Source organism: Ranitomeya variabilis, chromosome 8 (assembly GCF_051348905.1).
Source record: "Ranitomeya variabilis isolate aRanVar5 chromosome 8, aRanVar5.hap1, whole genome shotgun sequence".
NCBI classification, from domain to species: domain Eukaryota; kingdom Metazoa; phylum Chordata; class Amphibia; order Anura; family Dendrobatidae; genus Ranitomeya; species Ranitomeya variabilis.
This window is the reverse complement of record NC_135239.1, coordinates 10,337,512-10,362,335: the sequence shown is the minus strand read 5'-3', so window position 1 is coordinate 10,362,335 and position 24,824 is coordinate 10,337,512. Positions and strand designations below refer to the sequence as shown.

Below are 24,824 nucleotides of genomic sequence, written 5' to 3'. Positions count from 1 at the left end.
CGGTTCACCCCCCCGTCACAGTAAAGCTCATACACAGCTTACGTGGTAACTTCTACATCTCCAGTATAAAATGAAACAACTTTGTGGAATTTTTTCTGTTTTTTTCTTGTCTACTGATTTGTATATGTGTAACACTGCAGGTTCCTGATTATTACAGTGGCATTGCTTTCCTCACGGGGAGAGTGATATCACGCTAGGAAGCGAGGAAGGATCCCTTTAACAGGTATTCAGTACATACAACAGTGTTCTGACTCCAGGCCAGAAGGTGGAGCTCTACACCCCACTTCACGGGGGGCTGCTCTTTCTGGTCGGGAGGAGGAGTCAGTTGCTAGGCAGCTGCTAGGCAGTTGCTAGGCAGTTGGAGCTAGACAGTTGGTGAGAGGAGAGCGAGGAGTCAGGAAGGAAAGCTGGGGCCGTGCAGACGAGTGATTCTGACGCTCCTGGGAAGGAAAAAGAGAGCAGAGCAACTTGTAAAGAGACTGAGAGGGAGAAGAAGCAAAGGCGAAGAGAAGAGCTAGAGAGGGAAGCTGCGACTGAAATTCCTCCACGCTTAGCGCAGATACAGGTAGCTGGAAGACCGAGGTTGTGGGGGTAACTTCATGCCCCACGGCAGAAACTGGTGGACAGCTGATTGCAAGTTACCTGTCCACCATTAACACCCAAGGACACAGTAACACATAGAGCCCGGGTCGTGACAGAGATCCTGTAAAAAGGCTCGAGTTACCTGTCGTACCTTTCGGGTTAGTGTCCTACTTAAAGGGGGACAGAGAGAGAATGTGAGGACCTTGTGTGAGGCCTAAGGCAGCAAGGGACTATAACACAGGACTAGAAGGAAGGCTTCCAACCCCACCTGGTTAGAAGGATTCCCAATTAGCTTCCAAGCCGGCCGGACCACACCAGCACCTGTGATCCGGTACCCTAGACTGTGGCTGGCTAAAAGCAAGTAAAGAGACTGCAGCCTTGTGTCCTCCGTTTCTTACTATACCACCTACCACCTGTCCCTACTACACCGGGAGCCCTGGGGACCCAGATTCACCTGTGGGAAGCCATACCATCCCTGCTGTCATAACATCACCTCAGTGGACCCCTTTAAGCAGCGTCGGTCACCCCTGACCGAATACCACAGGTGGCGTCACAAACTATTATTATTAATCTAACCCCTTTAAAGACCGTCCCTTTAACATGGGCGCCTAGGGCCACTGACCGGGTCGCCGCCGTGACACATCCCTTAAGTACCAGACCCGGTGCCGAGTATCCCACAACCCTGGCGGGCGTTCTATATGCAGCTCCTCATCTGATCTATGGGATTCCCTGATTGTGTCTACAAACCGTTTGTCTAGTCTGATCCCGCAGACCCGTCCTTACAATCTGCCTCCGCTCCTGAATAAATTGCGATAGAGATTTGTTCACATCAATTTAAGTAGAAATCGAATCTCCTGGTAAGGAGTTAAAAAAGCGAAACCTTGTATATTCGCCTCTCCCTGGCCCATGACGCCCAGGTCCTGCAGCCGCCTGATCCTCTGATGGGATCGTCTCCTCCACGTGGGACCATTAATGACCATATTACTTCACCGGTCCAAGTCAGCCGAGATACGGGCAAAAGTTTATTGTTTTGGTTTCTTTCTTAAAGACTCTGCCCTGCCCTTATAATCCAGTGACGGTCAGCAGGCCGCTATTTATTGCATTTGCAAAAATTGAATAAAAAAAACTCAGATTCAATAGAAATTTGGGGTAAAATAATATATAAATACATTCTACACATATTGTCTGGACTTTCTATTATTATTTCTAGACAACACAAAGCTGCATCTAAAAATATAAGTGCAGAAATGTAACGGAGCCGTCTGGCAACAGTAACTGATTGCAGAAATTAGGAGGAATATTGGGTTTCTCTTGGATGGCTGAAGGCATAAGAAGGGAATGTTTGTGAAAGGTGAAATATTAGACATTATCATTAGGCCCTTGCTAAAGCCCATAACGTTCCAAGGCCACATGACCCTTATTAGTAAGTCACAGGCCAAATACCAGAGAATGCAATTAGAATCAAGCAATTCTCGGTGTTTTTGGGGCCCGGACTGTGGGATATCTCCCATCTGGTGCAATGTCTAATTGCATATGTCAGAGAGTGGCATTAATGTGCACCTGTCAGTGACCGCGACGTGTGAGGTCACTTATCGCACGTAAGGAGGTAGCGTCCTACGGTGAAGAGGAGAGGTGAGCGGCCAAAAGACAACTCTTCTATGTCTTTCTCCCTAGTAACAGCCAAGGAACATCAGATAAGGCAAATTTAACGCCTGGGTCTCCTAATAAAGGGTTTTAGGGTAAGTGGAGTCTAAAAAAAAAAAGAAATTCAATTTTCCCACAAAGTTAGAGACTTGTGCAATCTGCCGCACTCATCCACTCACCTTCTCGCCTCCATTGTTTGTTACTTTATTGAGTTGCAACTTGATGAGCGAATTAGAAAGATAAAGTGAAGATTTGCCACAATGTTACCAGGAAAAAAAACTCTCAAGAGTCAGGTATCTCACCACCTGTGCACTTGACCCGCTCCCATCCCACTTCATCCCAAACCTCACCACAGTCTTCATCCCAACCCTAACCCATCTCTTCAATCTATCACTAACAACTGGTGTTTTCCCCTCAAGTTTTAAACATGCCTCCATCACACCTATCCTCAAAAAGTCCTCTCTTCACCCATCCTCTGTATCTAGCTATCGCCCTATATCACTTCTCCCCTATGCCTCCAAACTACTGGAACAACACGTCCATCTTGAACTGTCCTCCCATCTCTTCTTGCTCCCTCTTTGACCGCTTACAATCTGGCTTCCGGTCACACCACTCCACTGAAACTGCCCTAACTAAGGTCACCAATGACCTCTTAACCGCCAAGAGCAAGAGACACTACTCTGTCCTCCTCCTCCTGGACCTGTCCTCTTCTTTTGACACAATGGACCATTCCCTATTATTACAGACCCTCTCATCCCTTGGCATCACAGACTTGGCCCTATCCTGGATCTCATCATACCTAACAGACCGGACATTCAGCGTCTCCCACTCACACACCACCTCCTCACCTCGCCCCCTATCTGTCGGAGTCCCACAAGGTTCAGTCCTTGGGCCCCTGCTCTTCTCCATTTACACCTTTGGCCTGGGACAGCTCATAGAATCTCATGGCTTTCAGTATCACCTCTATGCTGATGACACACAGATCTACATCTCTGGACCAGTTATCACCTCCCTACTAACCAGAATCCCTCAATGTCTGTCCACTATTTCATCCTTCTTCTCCGCTAGATTTCTCAAACTTAACATGGACAAAACAGAATTCATCATCTTTCCCCCATCTCATGCGACCCCCCCAACGAACCTAACCATTACAGTAAATGGCTGCCCACTCTCCCCAGTCCCACAAGCTCGCTGCCTCGGGGTAATCCTTGACGCTGATCTCTCCTTCAAACCACATGTCCAAGCACTTTCCACTTCCTGCCGACTTCAACTCAAAAATATTTCACGAATCCGTTCATTCCTCAACCAAGAATCTGCAAAAACCCTATTCCATGCCCTCATCATCTCTCGCCTTGACTACTGCAACCTCCTGCTCTGTGGCCTCCCCTCGAACACTCTGGCACCACTCCAATCTATTCTAAACTCTGCTGCCCGACTAATCCACCTGTCCCCCCGCTATTCCCCGGCCTCTCCCCTCTGTCCAATCCCTTCACTGGCTCCCCATTGCCCAGAGACTCAGTACAAAACCCTAACCATGACGTACAAAGCCATCCACAACCTGTCTCCTCCATACAGCTGTGACCTCGTCTCCCGGTACTCACCTGCACACAACCTCCGATCCTCACAAGATCTCCTTCTCTACTCCCCTCTTATCTCCTCTTCCCACAATCGCATACAAGATTTCTCTCATGCATCCCCCCTACTCTGGAACCCCCTACCACAACACATCAGACTCTCGCCTACCATCGAAACCTTCAAAAAGAGCCTGAAGACCCACCTCTTCCGACAAGCCTACAACCTGCAGTAACCACCGATCGACCAAACCGCTGCACGACCAGCTCTATCCTCACCTACTGTATCCTCACCCATCCCTTGTAGATTGTGAGCCTTCGCGGGCAGGGTCCTCACTCCTCCTGGACCATTATGACTTGTATTGTTTAAGATTATTGTACTTGTTTTTATTATGTATACCCCTCCTCACATGTAAAGCGCCATGGAATAAATGGTGCTATAATAATAATAAATAATAATAATAATATGTTCCATGATAAAACTTATGTGACAGAATGACCTTTCCCCTATTTAGGAGCCTTTCGGAAGTTAATAATGTTCATCCTGAAAATAAGGTTAATTAATTGAAAGAAAGTGAAATAAAAGCGCCCAGTAAATTCACTGTAGACACAGGGGCATCAGCTGCAAAGAGTTAATAGCAGCTTCCTTTCTGGTCCGGAGGAAGCATTTGCCCCTGACCCTGGTATATGGGGGCCTAAATGCCCCTCTGTCCCCTAATAATACACCAATATTACAAATGCACATTACAGGTGTGCGGCCAAGGGGGAAACAAGGGGGTTTAGGCTTCGCATCCTCCATGGTCTAGTATTCAAGTCCGCTTCCGTGATGGTGGGAGTAATGTCGGCGCTGCGCTAGTCCGGGCTGCTGAACGGCTGAATGCTTTCTAGATGGTTTACAGATTTTGTATTTCTGGTTTTCCTGTTGGTCTGGAGTATTTAAGAGGTTAATGCCAGCTTCTCTCATGCTCCAGGTTAAGGTCCCTGTTGGGCTAACATGATAAAGGGTTAATAGCATCTAGAATAGTGAGGGGTCAATACCATCTAGGATAGTGAAGGGTCAGGGGTCAATACCGTCTAGGATTGTGAAAGGTGAGGGGTCAATACCGTCTAGGATAGTGAAGGGTGAGGGGTCAATACTGTCTAGGATAGTGAAGGGTGAGGGGTCAATACCGACTAGGATAGTGAAGGGTGAGGGGTCAATACCGACTAGGATAGTGAAGGGTGAGGGGTCAATACCGACTAGGATAGTGAAGGGTGAGGGGTCAATACCATCTAGGATAGTGAAGGGTGAGGGGTCAATACCGGTTAGGATAGTGAAGGGTGAGGGGTCAATACCGACTAGGATAGTGAAGGGTGAGGGGTCAATACCATCTAGGATAGTGAAGGGTGAGGGGTCAATACCGTCTAGGATAGTGAAGGGTGAGGGGTCAATACCGTCTAGGATAGTGAAGGGTGAGGGGTCAATACTGACTAGGATAGTGAAGGGTGAGGGGTCAATACCGTCTAGGATAGTGAAGGGTGAGGGGTCAATACCATCTAGGATAGTGAAGGGTGAGGGGTCAATACCGTCTAGGATAGTGAAGGGTGAGGTGTCAATACCATCTAGGATAGTGAAGGGTGAGGGGTCAATACCGTCTAGGATAGTGAAAGGTGAAGGGTCAATACCGACTAGGATAGTGAAGGGTGAGGGGTCAATACCGACTAGGATAGTGAAGGGTGAGGGGTCAATACCATCTAGGATAGTGAAGGGTGAGGGGTCAATACCATGTAGGATAGTGAAGGGTGAGGGGTCAATACCGGTTAGGATAGTGAAGGGTGAGGGGTCAATACCGTATAGGATAGTGAAGGGTGAGGGGTCAATACTGACAAGGATAGTGAAGGGTGAGGGGTCAATACGGTCTAGGATAGTGAAGGGTGAGGGGTCAATACCGTCTAGGATAGTGAAGGGTGAGGGGTCAATACCGACTAGGATAGTGAAGGGTGAGGGGTCAATACTGTCTAGGATAGTGAAGGGTGAGGGGTCAAAACCATCTAGGATAGTGAAGGGTGAGGGGTCAATACCATCTAGGATAGTGAAAGGGTGAGGGGTCAATACCATCTAGGATAGTGAAGGGTGAGGGGTCAATACCATCTAGGATAGTGAAGGGTGAGGGGTCAATACCGTCTAGGTGTCATGATCTCTGCAGGCAGAGATAATAGCAAGCCTATAGAGGGACAAGCTCTCGGAAGATGAAACTATACTGACCATGAACTAAGCCTGCCGCGCAACTAGAAATAGCCAGGTAGCATTTCCTATTTATCGCTAGATGCCCAGCTCTGGCCTAAGACCTAAATAGCTAGCAGAGGGAAATATAAGACCTGGCTCACCTCTAGAGAAATATTCCAAAGAAGACAGTAGCCCCCCACATATAATGACGGTGAGTTCAGATGAAACAACAAACGCAGCAGGAAAATAGTCTTAGCAAATTTGAGGTCCGCTTACTAGATAGCAGAAGACAGATAGTATACTTTCATGGTCAGCAGAAAAACACTAACAAAACACCATCCAGAGATTACCTTAAACTCTGGCATTAACTCATAACGCCAGAGTAGCAATCCCTGATCAACGAGAGCTTTCCAGACACAGTAACAAAACTTCAGCTGTGAACTGGAACAAATAGGCAAAACAAAACATGGACAAAAGTCCAACTTATCTAGTAGTTGTCTAGAAGCAGGAACAAGCACTGAGAGGCATCAGATAACATTGTTGACCGGCAAGAAACCACCAGAGAAATGAGCTTAAATAGCGACACCCACTACTGATGGAATCAGGTGAAACAGGAAAGAGGATGACAAGTCCAATTCCACAAGCGGCCACCGGGGGAGCCCAGAATCCAAATTCACAACAGTACCCCCCCCTCAAGGAGGGGGCACCGAACCCTCACCAGATCCACCAGGGCGACCAGGATGAGCCCTATGGAAGGCACGAACAAGATCAGAAGCATGAACATCAGATGCATTGACCCAAGAATTATCCTCCTGGCCGTAACCCTTCCAGTTGACCAGATACTGGAGTTTCCGTCTGGAAACACGAGAGTCCAAAATTTTCTCCACAACGTACTCCAACTCACCCTCAACCAACACCGGAGCAGGAGGCTCAACTGAAGGTACAACAGGTACCTCATACCTGCGCAATAACGACCGATGAAAAACGTTATGAATGGAAAAGGACGCAGGGAGGTCCAAACGGAAAGAAACAGGATTAAGAATCTCCAATATTCTATAAGGGCCGATGAACCGAGGTTTAAACTTAGGAGAAGAGACCCTCATAGGGACAAAACGAGAAGACAACCACACTAAATCTCCAACACAAAGCCGAGAACCAACACGACGATGACGGTTGGCAAAACGCTGAGTCTTCTCCTGGGACAACTTCAAATTGTCCATAACCTGCCCCCAGATGTGATGCAATCTCTCCACCACCGCATCCACTCCAGGACAATCCGAGGATTCCACCTGACCGGAGGAAAATCGAGGGTGAAACCCCGAATTACAGAAAAACGGGGACACCAAGGTGGAAGAACTGGCCCGATTATTGAGGGCGAACTCTGCCAATGGCAAAAAAGCAACCCAATCATCCTGGTCAGCAGAGACAAAACACCTCAGATATGTCTCAAGGGTCTGATTAGTCCGCTCGGTCTGGCCATTAGTCTGAGGGTGAAAAGCAGATGAAAAAGACAAATCTATGCCCATCCTAGCACAGAATGCCCGCCAAAATCTAGACACAAATTGGGTACCTCTGTCAGAAACAATATTCTCAGGAATACCGTGCAATCGGACAACATTCTGAAAAAACAGAGGAACCAACTCAGAAGAAGAAGGCAACTTGGGCAGAGGAACCAAATGGACCATTTTAGAGAAACGGTCACAGACCACCCAGATGACAGACATCTTCTGGGAAACAGGCAGATCTGAAATAAAATCCATCGAGATGTGTGTCCAAGGCCTCTTAGGAATAGGCAAGGGCAACAACAGTCCGCTAGCCCGAGAACTACAAGACTTGGCCCGAGCACAAACGTCACATGACTGCACAAAGACTCGCACATCTCGTGACAGAGAAGGCCACCAGAAGGATCTTGCCACCAAATCCCTGGTACCAAAAATTCCGGGATGACCTGCCAATGCAGAAGAATGTACCTCAGAGATGACTCTGCTGGTCCAATCATCCGGAACAAACAGTCTATCAGGCGGACAACGATCCGGTCTATCCGCCTGAAACTCTTGCAAGGACCGCCGCAGATCAGGAGAAACGGCCGACAAAATTACTCCCTCCCTAAGGATACCTGTGGGTTCAGAATTACCAGGAGAGTCCGGGTCAAAACTCTTAGAAAGGGCATCTGCCTTAACATTCTTAGAACCCGGTAGGTATGACACCACAAAATTAAAGCGAGAAAAAAATAAAGACCAGCGCGCCTGTCTAGGATTCAGGCGTCTGGCAGTCTCAAGATAAATCAAATTTTTGTGGTCAGTCAATACCACCACCTGATGCCTAGCCCCCTCGAGCCAATGGCGCCACTCCTCAAACGCCCACTTCATGGCCAAAAGCTCCCGATTCCCAACATCATAATTCCGCTCTGCGGGCGAAAATTTGCGAGAAAAGAAGGCACAAGGCCTAATGACGGAGCAGTCGGAACCTTTCTGCGACAACACTGCCCCAGCTCCGATCTCCGAAGCGTCAACCTCAACCTGAAAAGGCAGATTCACATCAGGCTGACGCAACACAGGGGCAGAGGCAAAACGGCGCTTAAGCTCCTGAAAGGCCTCTACAGCATGAGGGGACCAATTAGCAACATCAGCGCCTTGTCTGGTCAAATCAGTCAGTGGTTTAACGACATCCGAAAAACCAGCAATAAATCGGCGGTAAAAGTTGGCAAAGCCCAAAAATCTCTGAAGACCCTTAAGAGAGGAGGGCTGAGTCCAGTCACAAATAGCTTGCACCTTGACGGGATCCATCTCAATGGAAGAGGGAGAAAAAATATACCCCAAAAAGGAAATTTTCTGGACCCCAAAAACGCACTTAGACCCCTTCACACATAAAGAATTAGACCGCAGAACCTGAAAAACTCTCCTGACCTGCTGGACATGAGAGTCCCAGTCATCAGAAAAAATCAGAATATCATCCAGATATATTATCATAAATTTATCCAGAAAATCGCGGAAAATATCATGCATAAAAGACTGGAAAACTGAAGGGGCATTAGAAAGACCAAAAGGCATGACCAAATACTCAAAGTGGCCCTCGGGCGTATTAAATGCGGTCTTCCACTCATCCCCCTGCCTGATCCGCACCAAATTATACGCCCCACGAAGATCAATTTTAGAGAACCACTTAGCACCCTCTATACGAGCAAACAAATCAGTAAGCAATGGCAATGGGTATTGATACTTAACAGTGATCTTATTCAGAAGCCGATAATCAATACATGGTCTCAAAGAGCCGTCTTTTTTTGAGACAAAGAAAAACCCAGCTCCCAAGGGAGAAGAAGATGGACGAATATGTCCCTTTTCCAAAGACTCCTTTATATATTCCCGCATAGCAGCATGTTCCGGCACAGACAAATTAAACAAACGACCCTTTGGATATTTACAACCCGGTATCAAATCTATGGCACAATCGCACTCACGGTGCGGAGGTAACGACCCAAGCTTGGGTTCGTCAAAGACGTCTTGATAATCAGAGAGGAACTCAGGGACTTCAGAGGGAATGGACGACGAAATAGAAACCAAAGGTACGTCCCCATGAATACCCTTACATCCCCAGCTCAACACAGACATTGCTCTCCAGTCCAAGACTGGGTTGTGAGACTGCAACCATGGCAATCCCAGTACCAAATCGTCATGTAAATTATACAGCACCAGGAAACGAATAATCTCCTGGTGATCCGGATTGATACGCATGGTTACTTGTGTCCAGTACTGTGGTTTATTATCAGCCAATGGGGTGGAGTCAATCCCCTTCAGAGGAATAAGAGTCTCCAAAGGCTCTAAATCAAAACCACAACGATTGGCAAAGGACCAATCCATAAGACTCAGAGCGGCGCCAGAGTCAACATAGGCGTCCGTGGCAATGGATGACAAAGAGCAAATCAGGGTTACAGACAAAATAAACTTAGACTGAATGGTGCCAATGGAAACAGACTTATCAAGCTTCTTTGTACGCCTAGAGCATGCCGATATAACATGAGTAGAATCCCCACAATAGAAACACAATCCATTCTTCCGTCTAAAATTCTGTCGCTCGCTCCTGGACAGAATTCTATCACACTGCATACTTTCTGGCGTCTTTTCCATAGACACCGCCAGATGGTGCACCGGTTTGCGCTCCCGCAGACGCCTATCAATCTGAATAGCCATTGTCATGGACTCATTCAGACCTGCAGGCAAAGGGAACCCCACCATAACATCCTTAACGGCATCAGAGAGACCTTCTCTGAAAGTTGCCGCCAAGGCGCACTCATTCCACTGAGTAAGCACAGACCATTTACGGAATTTTTGGCAGAAAACTTCAGCTTCGTCTTGCCCCTGAGATAGTGCCATCAAAGTTTTTTCTGCCTGAAGTTCCAAATGAGGTTCCTCATAAAGCAAGCCCAAGGCCAGAAAAAACGCATCCACATCGCGTAACGCAGGATCCCCTGCTGGCAATGAGAAGGCCCAATCTTGAGGGTCACCCCTGAGCAAGGAAATCACAATCCTAACCTGCTGAGCAGGGTCTCCAGCTGAACGAGACTTCAGGGACAAATAAAGCTTACAATTATTTCGGAAATTCTGGAAGCTAGCTCTATTCCCTGTGAAGAACTCCGGCAAAGGAATTCCCGGCTCAGATACCGGAGCATGTACCACAAAATCTTGTAAATTTTGTACTTTCGTGATGAGATTATTCAAACCCGCAGTTACACTCTGGAGATCCATTATTGTCAGGTGCACACAGAGCATACAGAGATTAGGAGGAGAGAGAGAAAAAAGACTGCAGCAAGGCAGACTGGAGGAAAAAAAAAAAAAAAAATTCCAGCAGACTTCTTATAACTCTCCTTTCTGAACCTGGGTCTTTAACACTTTATTGGCCGGTCAAACTGTCATGATCTCTGCAGGCAGAGATAATAGCAAGCCTATAGAGGGACAAGCTCTCGGAAGATGAAACTATACTGACCATGAACTAAGCCTGCCGCGCAACTAGAAATAGCCAGGTAGCATTTCCTATTTATCGCTAGATGCCCAGCTCTGGCCTAAGACCTAAATAGCTAGCAGAGGGAAATATAAGACCTGGCTCACCTCTAGAGAAATATTCCAAAGAAGACAGTAGCCCCCCACATATAATGACGGTGAGTTCAGATGAAACAACAAACGCAGCAGGAAAATAGTCTTAGCAAATTTGAGGTCCGCTTACTAGATAGCAGAAGACAGATAGTATACTTTCATGGTCAGCAGAAAAACACTAACAAAACACCATCCAGAGATTACCTTAAACTCTGGCATTAACTCATAACGCCAGAGTAGCAATCCCTGATCAACGAGAGCTTTCCAGACACAGTAACAAAACTTCAGCTGTGAACTGGAACAAATAGGCAAAACAAAACATGGACAAAAGTCCAACTTATCTAGTAGTTGTCTAGAAGCAGGAACAAGCACTGAGAGGCATCAGATAACATTGTTGACCGGCAAGAAACCACCAGAGAAATGAGCTTAAATAGCGACACCCACTACTGATGGAATCAGGTGAAACAGGAAAGAGGATGACAAGTCCAATTCCACAAGCGGCCACCGGGGGAGCCCAGAATCCAAATTCACAACACTAGGATAGTGAAGGGTGAGGGGTCAATACTGTCTAGGATAGTGAAGGGTGAGGGGTCAATACCGGTTAGGATAGTGAAGGGTGAGGGGTCAATACCGACTAGGATAGTGAAGGGTGAGGGGTCAATACCGTTTAGGATAGTGAAAGGGTGAGGGGTCAATACCGACTAGGATAGTGAAGGGTGAGGGGTCAATACCGTCTAGGATAGTGAAGGGTGAGGGGTCAATACTGTCTAGGATAGTGAAGGGTGAGGGGTCAATACCATCTAGGATAGTGAAGGGTGAGGGGTCAATACCGTCTAGGATAGTGAAGTGTGAGGGGTCAATACCGTCAAGGATAGTGAAGGGTGAGGGGTCAATACCGTATAGGATAGTGAAGGGTGAGGGGTCAATACCATCAAGGATAGTGAAGGGTGAGGGGTCAATACCGTCTAGGATAGTGAAGGGTGAGGGGTCAATACCGTCTAGTATAGTGAAGGGTGAGGGGTCAATACCGTCTAGTATAGTGAAGGGTGAGGGGTCAATACTGTCTAGGATAGTGAAAGGTGAGGAGTCAATACCGTCTAAGATAGTGAAGGGTGAGGGGTCAATACCATCTAGGATAGTGAAGGGTGAGGGGTCAATACCATCTAGGATAGTGAAGGGTGAGGGAACAATACCGTCAAGGATAGTGAAGGGTGAGGGGTCAATACCGTATAGGATAGTGAAGGGTGAGGGGTCAATACCGTCTAGGATAGTGAAGGGTGAGGGGTCAAGGGGTCAATACCATCTAGGATAGTGAAAGAGTAAGTGTTGGGTCCAAAGTGCGCTATGGTGGTTAAGGGTAGAGATTAGTAAATTTGTTCGGAAACGATCGCCGAATCTGAATTTGCCATATTCATGCCATATTGTTACCCTATTTGTGCCAAATTTATGTTTGATGATCATTTCCGAACATATTCGTTCATTTCTACTCCCATTAACTCCAATGGAGTTCGGGTGTGTTCTGCGAATATTGCAAAAACAATATTCGCCAGCGATTGTAATCCAAACCGAATATTGAAAAATTTGCTTAACTCTAGTTAAGAGGTTAATATAAGCTTTCTCGAAGATCTAGCATATTGCAGAGGTAAATGCCATACTCCCAGGTGCTCAAGAGTAGTTAAGGACGGAGTTAATCCCAAATTTACCAATGTTCCTCGATAACAGATCCCTTTGTGCTGTAGTTCAGAGAAGGGGTTAATTCTAGCGTTACCAGTGATCCAGGATAGTGCATGGGGTAAGTGCTGGGGTCTGGGTGTACTACGATACAATGATGCCCCTGATGATAGCGGGCAGCGCAGGGGTTAGTGCTCGGCTCCTCACTGCTGTAGGGTAGTGAAAGGGTAATCTAGTTTCTAGGATACTGTAGGTGCCAGGGTCCCTGGTAATTTTAGTGTAACTAAGGGGTTAATATAATTGTCCCCAGTGGTCTGGGATAGAGCAGGGCTTAGTACTAGGTTCCTTTGTGCTTCATTGTATTTACGGGGATAATATAAGCCCCCCTGATAATCTGGGATAGTGCAGGGGTTAGTGCCAAGTTCCCTGGTATTTAAGGGGTTAATCCCAGCTTTTCCAATGGTCCAGGTTAATGGAGGGTTTAGTTTAATGCCAGCTTCCCGGTGGGTCCACAGCAGTGAAGGAGTTAATCTTACTTCTGTGATTCGGCATCTGCTCTGTACGGTAAAGTATTGCACCTTATAGTTAGGAAAATATTGTAGTTTCTTCCTATGATCCAAAAACAATTACACACTGTTCCAAATTATTATGCAAATTGGATTTAAGTGTCATAAAGATTTAATTGTTTTGTTTTTCAAATAATCTTGTGGATGTATTGTGTCTCAGGGCTCAATGGATCACTGAAATCAATCTTAAACACATGTGATAATTAGTTTTCCAGGTGATTCTAATTAAAAGAAAACTACTTAAAAATGATGTTCTACATTATTAAACAGCCACAGGTTTCAAGTAATATGGGAAAGAAAAAGGATCTCTCTGCTGAAAAGTGTTAAATAGTGCAATGCCTTGGTGAAGGGATGAAAACATTAGATATTTCCTGAAAACTTAGGAGTGATCATCATACTGTGAAGAGATTTGTGACTGAAACAGAGCACAGACAGAGTTCATGCAGATAAAGGCATAATGAGGAAGGTTTCTGCCAGACAAATTCATTGGATTAAGGGTACTGTCACACAGTACCATTTTGATCGCTACGACGGTACGATTCGTGACGTTCTAGCGATATCGTTACGATATCGCAGTGTCTGACACGCAGCAGCGATCAGGGATCCTGCTGAGAATCGTACGTCGTAGCAGATCGTATGGAACTTTCTTTCGTCGCTTGATCACCCGCTGACATCGCTGGATCGTTGTGTATGACACCGATCCAGCGATGTGTTCGCTTGTAACCAGGGTAAACATCGGGTAACTAAGCGCAGGGCCGCGCTTAGTAACCCGATGTTTACCCTGGTTACCAGCGTAAACGTAAAAAAAAACAAACAGCACATACTTACATTCCGGTGTCTGTCCTCCGGCGTCTCAGCTTCTCTCCACTGTGTGAGCGTCTGCCAGCCGGAAAGCGAGCACAGCGGTGACGTCTGACGTCACCGCTCTGCTTTCCGGCTATGGCGCTTACACAGTGGAGAGAAGCAGAACGCCGGGGACAGACACCGGAATGTAAGTATGTACTGTTTGTTTTTTTTTACGTTTACGCTGGTAACCAGGGTAAACATCGGGTTACTAAGCGCGGCCCTGCGCTTAGTTACCCGATGTTTACCCTGGTTACCGGGGACTTCGGCATCGCTCCAGCGCCGTGATTGCACCGTGTGACCGCAGTCTACGACGCTGGAGCGATAATAATACGATCGCTGCGACGTCACGGATCGTGCCGTCGTAGCGATTAAAATGGTACTGTGTGACGGTACCCTAAGAGAGCAGCTGCCAAGATACCATTACAAAGCAGCAAACAGATATTTGAAGCTGCTGGTGCCTCTGGAGTCCCTCGAACCTCAAGGTGTAGGATCCTTCAAAGGCTTGCTGTGGTGCATAAACCTGCTATTAGGCTACCCCTAAACAGTGTTCACAAGCAGAAACAGTTGCAGTGGGCCCAGACATACATGAAGACTAATTTCCAAACAGTCTTGTTTACTGATGAGTGTCGAGCAACCCTGGATGGTCCAGATGGATGGAGTAGTGGATGGTTGGTGGAGGCCACCATGTCCCAACAAGGCTGCAACATCAGCAAGGAGGTGGAGGAGTCATGTTTTGGGCCGGAATCATGGAGAAACAGCTGGTAGGGCCCTTTAATGTTCCTGAAGGTGTGAAAATGACCTCCGCAAAGTATATAGAGTTTCTGACTGACAACTTTCCTCCATGGTCTAAAAAGCAGAAACGTGCCTTCAGGAGCAAAATCATCTTCATGCTGACAATGCCCCATCTCATGCTGCAAAGAATCCCTGAGTCATTGGCTGCTATGGGCATAAAAAGAGATAAACTCATGGTGTGGCCGCCATCTTCCCCTGACCTCAACCCTATAGAGAACCTTTGGAGCATCATCAAGCAAAAAATTTATGAGGGTGGGAGGCCGTTCACACCAAAACAGCAGCTCTGGGAGGGAAGAAAGACAAGCAGAAACTCTCCGAAAACTCACAAGTTCAATGGATGCAAGAATTGTGAAGGTGACATCAAAGAAGGGTCCTATGTTACATGTAACTTGGCCTGTTAGGAAGTTCTGGAGTTAAATAGCTTTTTTGTTCAGTGAATGTGACCTCCTAATGCTGCAAATTCCACAAATGAGCATTTTCAGTTCTTTATATCAAATGTTTAGAAATTCTACTGGGCCTAATAATTTGGAACAGTGCATTGTGTGGTTTTATTCATTTTGGAGATTATTTTAAACTGTTATCATTGGGAGGTTCCTGAGATGACTTCTATTAGACTGACTGTCATTGTCACCGACCATTTAGGAAAATTCGAGAAAAATATCATTTGCATAATAATTTGGAACACGGTGTAAATTACTATTGAATTGACCCTATAATCCCCATGGTTGTATCTGAGATAGGGAAATTACGTTAGGACCCCCGATGTGGACCGCCAGTGAAATAACCGCAGTCTCCATGAATATCGGATGATGAAGACAGCACATTGCGGACCTGTATTTAAGCTGTAGACTCACATGCAGCCCCTGATTGTGCAGATTCGTCCTGACACTTTTATTGATACATTGGGAATTTAATACTCGGGACCCTCTCGTCTCCATAGACGCTTCGCCCGTGACGGAAAGATAATGAATGTCATGAGTGAGAGAGAAACATTTCTCATGTGATAAAGAAATTCCTATCACCTCTGACACCGCATTCATAGAGATCAGCATTTTGTAAAGCAGAATATTCGTTATTAGGCTGAGACCCATCGGAGAACGGAATTATTAGAATCTCTGCCGACGCCGTGGGATTTCTCAAATAATATTTCCTAATATATTAAGCTGCTGCTGGCTACAGATCTCTGCTCATTGATTCTTCATATGACAGGAAATAGATAAGAAAAGAACATGCTTGACTCCCTAAAGCATCGCCGTGACATATGAGATACAAAGTATATATCTTAAAGGGATGGAATATTCCAATATATGTGCCGAACTGCAGCTGAAATGTGAGCGGAATTTCAATTGATCTTTTTCTCTCAGCTTTAGGTCAATTGCTTGTTCAGGTTTCTGATTTCTAAGACGACTTCTAAAATCCTTTACATTCTACCTCAAAGCGCCGCTCGCCTTATCTGTTCTTTCATATTTCAGTATTACATGTGGCTATATGAAAGCATGTTCTATATTATTAGGGGAAGGTGGCATCTCTTCCATCTTCCAGCTGCCGGTAATTTCTCGCTTTATTACTACAACCTTTCTATAAATGTTCAGAAATTTCCACAGCGAGCAACAATCCATTGAGTGTAACACAGTAAATAAGGGAGGAGAAGACAGAGGGGGAAGAGGGAGATGAAGCTGCAGGATGGGGCTCTGCTTTAGCCTTTGTGTAAGAGACGAGAGAAACCTTGAATGGTCTAATAAAGTCATGTGACAAAAAGGGGACACAAAGAGGGGGAAGAAGTGCAGGTCCTAAGGGGGCAGTACATCTCTAGTTCAGGTCCTAAGGGGGCAGTACATCCCTAGTGCGGGTCCTAAGGGGGCAGTACATCTCTAGTACAGGTCCTAAGGGGGCAGTACATCCCTAGTGCGGGTCCTAAGGGGGCAGTACATCTCTAGTGCAGGTCCTAAGGGGGCAGTACATCCCTAGTGCAGGTCCTAAGGGGGCAGTACATCTCTAGTGCAGGTTCTAAGGGGGCAGTACATCCCTAGTGCAGGTCCTAGGCAGCCACAGCTTATCATACTCCCCTGATGAGTCCATAACGGACGAAACGCGTCGGGAGACGCTAGTTGCAGTAGAGGCATTCTTACCCGATGAGAGACAGGAGGTTTCTCTTCAACACCCGGGTGAGATCATTCCATTAAGTTGTTTTATATATTGGCACATGATGGTGCTTGACCCTGCATAGGTTGTTCATTTACAAACACCGGAACCATACCAGCATACACTAGGGGGATGCTCATGAATAGGTCATGGGGCTGCAGGGTCCCGATTGTGTTTGGTATAACGATGGTTCTAGGTAGTTTGTGATATATGCCTCTTAAATGCTGCTATATATTACTGACAGCTTCATATGGCACTGATTGATTATAGCACCGTTTGTATATAGTTCCACATATCCAGTATGTACTCAGTTTCAATTATGGTTTGAATAGCAGACATTGCTCTATGGTCCAACATACAGGTCCTTCTCAAAAAATTAGCATATAGTGTTAAATTTCATTATTTACCATAATGTAATGATTACAATTAAACTTTCATATATTATAGATTCATTATCCACCAACTGAAATTTGTCAGGTCTTTTATTGTTTTAATACTGATGATTTTGGCCTACAACTCCTGATAACCCAAAAAACCTGTCTCAATAAATTAGCATATTTCAACCGTCCAATCAAATAAAAGTGTTTTTTAATAACAAACAAAAAAACCATCAAATAATAATGTTCAGTTATGCACTCAATACTTGGTCGGGAATCCTTTGGCAGAAATGACTGCTTCAATGCGGCGTGGCATGGAGGCAATCAGCCTGTGACACTGCTGAGATGTTATGGAGGCCCAGGATGCTTCAATAGCGGCCTTAAGCTCATCCAGAGTGTTGGGTCTTGCGTCTCTCAACTTTCTCTTCACAATATCCCACAGATTCTCTATGGGGTTCAGGTCAGGAGAGTTGGCAGGCCAATTGAGCACAGTAATACCATGGTCAGTAAACCATTTACCAGTGGTTTTGGCACTGTGAGCAGGTGCCAGGTCGTGCTGAAAAATGAAATCTTCATCTCCATAAAGCATTTCAGCCGATGGAAGCATGAAGTGATCCAAAATCTCCTGATAGCTAGCTGCATTGACCCTGCCCTTGATGAAACACAGTGGACCAACACCAGCAGCTGACATGGCACCCCACACCATCACTGACTGTGGGTACTTGACACTGGACTTCAGGCATTTTGGCATTTCCTTCTCCCCAGTCTTCCTCCAGACTCTGGCACCTTGATTTCCGAATGACATGCAAAATTTGCTTTCATCAGAAAAAAGTACTTGGGACCACTTAGCAACAGTCCAGTGCTGCTTCTCTGTAGCCCAGGTCAGGCGCTTCTGCCGCTGTTTACCTGGGGAATGCGGCACCTGTAGCCCATTTCCTGCACACGCCTGTGCACGGTGGCTCTGGATGTTTCCACACCAGACTCAGTCCACTGCTTCCTCAGGTTCCCCAAGGTCTGGAATCGGTCCTTCTCCACAATCTTCCTCAGGGTCCGGTCACCTCTTCTCGTTGTACAGCGTTTTCTGCCACATTGTTTCCTTCCAACAGACTTACCATTGAGGTGCCTTGATACAGCACTCTGGGAACAGCCTATTTGTTGAGAAATTTCTTTCTGGGTCTTACCCTCTTGCTTGAGGGTGTCAATGATGGCCTTCTTGACATCTGTCAGGTCGCTAGTCTTACCCATGATGGGGGTTTTGAGTAATGAACCAGGCAGGGAGTTTTTAAAAGCCTCAGGTCTCTTTTGCATGTGTTTAGAGTTAATTAGTTGATTCAGAAGATTAGGGTAATAGGTCGTTTAGAGAACCTTTTCTTGATATGCTAATTTATTGAGACAGGTTTTTTGGGTTATCAGGAGTTGTAGGCCAAAATCATCAGTATTAAAACAATAAAAGACCTGACAAATTTCAGTTGGTGGATAATGAATCTATAATATATGAAAGTTTAATTGTAATCATTACATTATGGTAAATAATGAAATTTAACACTATATGCTAATTTTTTGAGAAGGACCTGTATATGTTCCGGGTGTAGGCCAAAACAGGACAGTTATAGGGTGACTAATTGACCTTTGGAACTAATCAGTACATCGAGGAATTGGAATTATACATCAGGATATATTCCCTTTGATTATGCTAAGCCATATACATACAGCTAGTGTAACTTAGGTCATTATGACAACTACACAATAGTTGTTCATATCTTGGCTAGCTGTAGCTGCATTGGTGCTGTCAGGAATTCGTGTTGTGTGTTTTTTCTGTTTTGTTGGTTTGTTTTCCCCATCTGTGTCGGGTAGGGTCACATGGGCACTAGGGTTTCCCTTCCTTTTTTCTTTTTTTGATCTTGGTATATTTATTCATTTTAATACTCAGACCTAATAAAGGTTACGTTTTATCCAATCGCTATATACAGGTCCTAAGGGGGCAGTACATCCCTAGTGCAGGTCCTAAGGGGGCAGTACATCTCTAGTGCAGGTCCTAAGGGGGCAGTACATCCCTAGTGCAGGTCCTAAGGGGGCAGTACATCTCTAGTGCAGGTCCTAAGGGGGCAGTACATCCCTAGTGCAGGTCCTAAGGGGGCAGTACATCTCTAGTGCAGGTCCTAAGGGGGCAGTACATCTCTAGTGCAGGTCCTAAGGGGGCAGTACATCCCTAGTGCAGGTCCTAAGGGGGGGCAATACATCCCTAGTGCAGGTCCTAAGGGGGCAGTACATCCCTAGTGCAGGTCCTAAGGGGGCAGTATATCCCTAGTGCAGGTCCTAAGGGGGCAGTACATCTCTAGTGCAGCTCCTAAGGGGGCAGTACATCCCTAGTGCAGGTCCTAAGGGGGGGCAATACATCCCTAGTGCAGGTCCTAAGGGGGCAGTACATCCCTAGTGCAGGTCCTAAGGGGGCAGTATATCCCTAGTGCAGGTCCTAAGGGGGCAGTACATCTCTAGTGCAGGTCCTAAGGGGGCAGTAAATCCCTAGTACGGGTCCTAAGGGGGGAGTACATCCCTAGTGCAGGTCCTAAGGGGGCAGTACATCTCTAGTGCAGGTCCTAAGGGGGCAGTACATCCCTAGTGCAGGTCCTAAGGGGGCAGTACATCTTTAGTGCAGGTCCTAAGGGGGCAGTACATCTCTAGTGCAGGTCCTAAGGGGGCAGTACATCCCTAGTACGGGTCCTAAGGGGGCAGTACATCCCTAGTGCAGGTCCTAGGGGGGCAGTACATCTCTACTGCAGGTCCTAAGGGGGCAGCACATTCCTAGTGCAGGTCCTAAGGGGGCAGTACATCTCTAGTGCAGGTCCTAAGGGGGCAGTACTTCCCTAGTGCAGGTCCTAAGGGGGCAGTTCTTCCCTGGTGCAGGTCCTAAGGGGGCAGCACATTCCTAGTGCAGGTCCTAAGGGGGCAGTACATCCCTAGTGCAGGTCCTAAGGGGGCAGTACATCTCTAGTGCAGCTCCTAAGGGGGCAGTACATCCCTAGTGCAGCTCCTAAGGGGGCAGTACATCCCTAGTGCAGGTCCTAAGGGGCAGTACATCCCTAGTGCAGGTCCTAAGGGGGCAGTACATCCCTAGTGCAGGTCCTAAGGGGGCAGTACATCCCTAGTGCAGGTCCTAAGGGGGCAGTACATCCCTAGTCCAGGTCCTAAGGGGGCAGTACATCCCTAGTGCAGATCTTAAGGGGGCAGTACATCCCTAGTGCAGGTCCTAAGGGGGCAGTACATCCCTAGTGCAGGTCCTAAGGGGGCAGTACATCCCTAGTGCAGGTCCTAAGGGGGCAGTACATCTCTAGTGCAGGTCCTAAGGGGGCAGTACATCTCTAGTGCAGCTCCTAAGGGGGCAGTACATCCCTAGTGCAGCTCCTAAGGGGGCAGTACATCCCTAGTGCAGGTCCTAAGGGGCAGTACATCCCTAGTGCAGGTCCTAAGGGGGCAGTACATCCCTAGTGCAGGTCCTAAGGGGGCAGCACATTCCTAGTGCAGGTCCTAAGGGGGCAGTACATCTCTAGTGCAGGTCCTAAGGGGGCAGTACATCTCTAGTGCAGCTCCTAAGGGGGCAGTACATCCCTAGTGCAGCTCCTAAGGGGGCAGTACATCCCTAGTGCAGGTCCTAAGGGGCAGTACATCCCTAGTGCAGGTCCTAAGGGGGCAGTACATCCCTAGTGCAGGTCCTAAGGGGGCAGTACATCCCTAGTGCAGGTCCTAAGGGGGCAGTATATCCCTAGTCCAGGTCCTAAGGGGGCAGTACATCCCTAGTGCAGATCTTAAGGGGGCAGTACATCCCTAGTGCAGGTCCTAAGGGGGCAGTACATCCCTAGTGCAGGTCCTAAGGGGGCAGTACATCCCTAGTGCAGGTCTTAAGGGGGCAGTACTACCCTAGTGCAGGTCCTAAGGGGGCAGTACATCTCTAGTGCAGGTCCTAAGGGGGCAGTACATCCCTAGTGCAGGTCCTAAGGGGGGGCAATACTTCCCTAGTGCAGGTCCTAAGGGGGCAGTACATACCTAGTGCAGGTCCTAAGGGGGCAGTACATCCCTAGTGCAGGTCTTAAGGGGGCAGTACATCCCTAGTGCAGGTCCTAAGGGGGCAGTACATCCCTAGTGCAGGTCTTAAGGGGGCAGTACTACCCTAGTGCAGGTCCTAAAGGGGCAGTACATCCCTTGTGCAGGTCCTAAGGGGGCAGTACATACCTAGTGCAGGTCCTAAGGGGGCAGTACATCCCTAGTGCAGGTCTTAAGGGGGCAGTACAACCCTATTGCAGGTCCTAAGGGGGCAGTACATCCCTAGTGCAGGTCTTAAGGGGGCAGTACAACCCTATTGCAGGTCCTAAGGGGGCAGTACATCTCTAGTGCAGGTCCTAAAGGGGCAGTACATCCCTTGTGCAGGTCCTAAGGGGGCAGTACATCTCTAGTGCAGGTCCTAAAGGGGCAGTACATTCCTAGTGCAGGTCCTAAGGGGGCAGTACATCCCTAGTGCAGGTCCTAAGGGGGCAGTACATCCTTGGTGCAGGTTCTAAGAGAAAAGAACTCCACAAATGAATGACTTGTTATCCTTTGATTTCCTGTGTCATTCATGGCCTGTAAGTCCTGAACACTAAGGGCACACAATTAATTCATTGATGCACTGTAGATTGCTGAGTCATGAACCATCTTTAGGTCCAGAACTAGATACAGCACAGTGTGTGATTGGTAAAAAAGATTATGCAATATTAGAAAATGATGACTGCTTTCCTCCATAAACAGCGCCACCTTTGCCAGCAGCTTGTGTGTGGTATTGCAGCTGTGCACCAATCATTACAAGAGCTTAGCTGCAATACCAGACACAGCCTTTTGATCAGTGGGGCACTGTTTCCCAAGGTAAGTAGTAGGCATGACTGCCTGATCCTTTATATGATAATAATGTTCAATTTTCCTATTTATAACAATTGTGTTGTACAAAATCTCACAAAAGCCGAGCTTTGCTATTCCTTTATATAGTAGGGATAATACATTGGTGGTCTCTAGCCCCTGATATAAGAACATGGACCCCTGATATAAGAACGTTTGCCCTCCAGCTGTGTCACCTTAGAGGGGCTCTCCATTGACAATCCATTATTGATCAGTTGGGATTTGACCTCAGCACAATAAGATACAACTGCTCATATGATGGAGGAAGCGTGAGCTGATTGGCAAGAAATCCGGGCGATGGATCCACATTGATCAAACGTTTACTATCTGGACCAGGGATCGATGGTGGAGTTCCCTTTCCTGGTAGGACCGTCCATCACTATTAGCAGGCCTCAGCAGTCATCATTGCCGGGTTCTATCTGGATCTCCATGTTTACTGACTCCGAAGCTGCTATATTAAGATCTAAGACTCGGGGATATAGGATTTCACTGATGGTTGCAATGCATTATCATTAAACAGTTCCTATTGTTTTACAGTAAATGACGGGAATCACATCGAGGTAAATAAAATGCTGACAATGGCCACTGGTCACTGTTCAACCTGACAAATCGGGAAAATACGGCATTAAGAGAAAGCAACAAATTATCCAGAAGGACCTGATGTTTCCAGGAAAATAATTGCACTGAGAGATTGCTCAATTCAAAGGATTGATGAGAAAGTGGCACATGGTGGGCAAAGGAGAACGTGGGGAGAAAACTGCTGGACCAACCAATCGTCTCTTCCCCGACCTACAGGAGCCTGGAGGGATCATAGCGCCTGTGACATGCCTGCGCTGAGTACAGCCGGTAGCCTCTCCACGAAACCGCAGCATCCGACCACAATCGGGAGCAATTTACATAAATTTGTAATAGATGAGACACAGGAATGTTTGTACCATTAATGCCGAGCATGGAGCTGTCATGGGGCCCCTGAGATCGAGGACCCAAAACAGGGTGATTACATCGTGTAGGCTGAGGAGGCTCCCCTGGAAAACGCCTGTAAGAATGCATAGGGAGCCCAATAATAATCCTAATAATCTTTATTTTTATGTAGCGCTAACATATTCCACAGCGCTTTACAGTTTGCACACATTATCATCGCTGTCCCCGATGGGGCTCACAATCTAAATTCCCTGTCAGTCTTTGGAATGTGGGAGGAAACTGGAGAACCCGGAGGAAACCCACGCAAACACGGAGAGAACATACAAACTCTTTGCAGATGTTGTCCTTGATGGGATTAGAACCCAGGACTCCAGTGCTGCAAGTCTGCTGTGCTAACCACTGAGCCACCGTACAGTGCTAGCCACTGAGCCACCGTGCTGTCTGCCCAAGATCATGAGATGGAATCTATCTATCTATTATCTATCTATTATCTATCTATTATCTATCTATCTATTATTTATCTATCTATTATCTATCTATCTATTATTTATTATATATCTATCTATTATCTATCTACATCTATTATCTATCTAGCTATCATCTATCTATTATCTATCTATTTATCTATTATCTATCTATTATCAATCTGTTATTTATTATATATATATTTATCTATTATCTATCTATTTATTATCTATCTATTATCTATCTTTCTATCTATTATCTATCTTTTATCTATCTATCTATCTATCTATTTATCTATTATCTATCTATCTATTATCTATGTATTATCTATCTATCATATATCTATTATCTATGTATCTATTATCTATCTATTATCTATATCTATCTATCTATCTATCTATCTATCTATCTATCTATCTATCTATCTATCTATCTATCTACCTGATATAAATCATATTTCCATCCAATCATCTCTTTGTCACATTCTACAATTAATGCACTACTAGGATCACAAATCTTGCATATTGTTACTAGTCTCAGTGTTCCATTGATTTGTGTCCCAATGATTAAATCCCATGATTTCACTCTTTTTCTCTTGTGCTTTGCTCCCCACTTTTAGTTTTCAGTTTTCTTAACTCTTGCCCCTTCACATTTACAGATTAGCTTTTGAAGAACCAGATCCATTCTCTCCCCCCAAGCGAGCATGACTACATCAGAGACAAAAAAAATCAATTAATTAATCAATGGATCTGCGCTGATAATTACCCGGACTGATTAGGTATTCCATCGCCTTGGAAAGTCTTGAGAAATAGCCATTACTGTAACACTTAATTCTGTTTTGTGTCAGTTAAACAAATGGTAATATGAATAAACATATAGCGATACAATCGACAAAGACACAAATGATATTTTTACATTTCCTTTTGTAACTTTTCTTTTTCTGGCATGGGAAATATGGGGATGTATAGATCTTAATCAGGATTCATCTCGCTTTCTCTGCGCTTGATTTGTGATGCAATGTCTATGTATTT

At 46.1% G+C, this 24,824-nt stretch overlaps 1 long non-coding RNA gene across 2 annotated transcripts in view; it reads left to right on the top strand.

The window, feature by feature from the left end:
* The first annotated feature begins 372 nt into the window (after positions 1-372).
* The window catches only part of LOC143788097 (uncharacterized), a 31,163-nt gene continuing 6,711 nt past the window's right edge, over positions 373-24,824 (top strand). The window contains exons 1-2 of one of the 2 annotated variants that reach the window (XR_013218555.1): positions 373-565; positions 24,452-24,571. This is a non-coding gene — a long non-coding RNA (uncharacterized LOC143788097). The remainder of the gene's footprint in view (positions 566-24,451; positions 24,572-24,824) is intronic. The other variant, XR_013218556.1, reaches the window with a different exon arrangement.